The sequence below is a fragment of the Trachymyrmex cornetzi genome, unplaced genomic scaffold, assembly GCF_001594075.2.
Source record: "Trachymyrmex cornetzi isolate Tcor2-1 unplaced genomic scaffold, Tcor1.1 scaffold303, whole genome shotgun sequence".
In the NCBI taxonomy this organism is placed as follows: Eukaryota; Metazoa; Arthropoda; class Insecta; order Hymenoptera; family Formicidae; genus Trachymyrmex; species Trachymyrmex cornetzi.
This window is the reverse complement of record NW_017297725.1, coordinates 187,229-188,393: the sequence shown is the minus strand read 5'-3', so window position 1 is coordinate 188,393 and position 1,165 is coordinate 187,229.

Genomic DNA, 1,165 nt, shown 5'->3' with positions numbered 1-1,165 from the left:
CCTACCCGCTTGGGACCTAACCGCGTGGAAGTTACAGCTGAGACAGTGTCCGCTTGGAATATTTTAGAAATATTTTAGAAATATTCCAAGCGGACACTGTCTCAGCTGTAACTTCCACGCGGTTAGGTCCCAAGCGGGTAGGATATGATATTTTTTCTCGTGAGGGCGGCGTAGCCGCCCGAACCCAAGCATTACTGTCTATACACCCCACTGTCTACCAGGGCCTCCCAACTCCCCTCTTGTAAACGCGGTACCACCGTTAGTGGCGCCCTCAGCTTATGACACCCGGAAAAATAGAACTAATATTCAATATGGCCGCTATATATACAGGTTGTCATGGCATATATATATATCATATATAGAGTGTCTGATTCAGTTTGATCACCCGCAATCAGGATGCACTACAAGATCAAGCGTTTTATTCCGAATCTACCGAAATCGGTAGTGCATCCTGATTGCGGGTGATTGAGAGTTCTTATCTAAGGTCTTGTGGTATATGTTCGACATTCATACCATCTGTGTGTTGTGGTATATGTTCGACATTCATACCATCTGCATGTTGCAGTACATTTATAGATGGAATAGCATTTCGTTCTAAAATTCTTCTTGTTGGAGAATTAGTGTAATCTTCATTACGAAAATGCAGATAGCAAATTCTTAATTTTTTAAGTTCTTTTTCGTCCTCTATTACTTTCATGTTCAATTCCTCAAACCATTGCTTGTGGCGTTCAACATCTTTTGAAAACATATGAGATGGAACGTTTTTTCCCGACAAACATCCCGGGATACAACATGCTCGCACCATCTTATTAAGTTCTAATATTCACTAATATTACAATATTATATGCAAACACACGTGAACACCCTGTGGATAACGCGTCCATATTGATTTTAACAGCCATATTGAATATTAGTTCCATATTTCCGGGTGACATAAGGTGAGGGCACCACTAACGGTGGTACCAGCAGTTACGAGGCCCTGCTGTCTACATGGGTTATGACTTTAAATTTCGTGCACTCTTAAGGCCTAAACACAATGCGAGGCAATAGCGATAGCGATAGACATAGCGATAGCGATAGACATAGCGATAGGAACAGAGGAATCCAACATACAGGAATCCATATGTCAATGCACATAGGAACATGGAATAACGATAGCGATAGC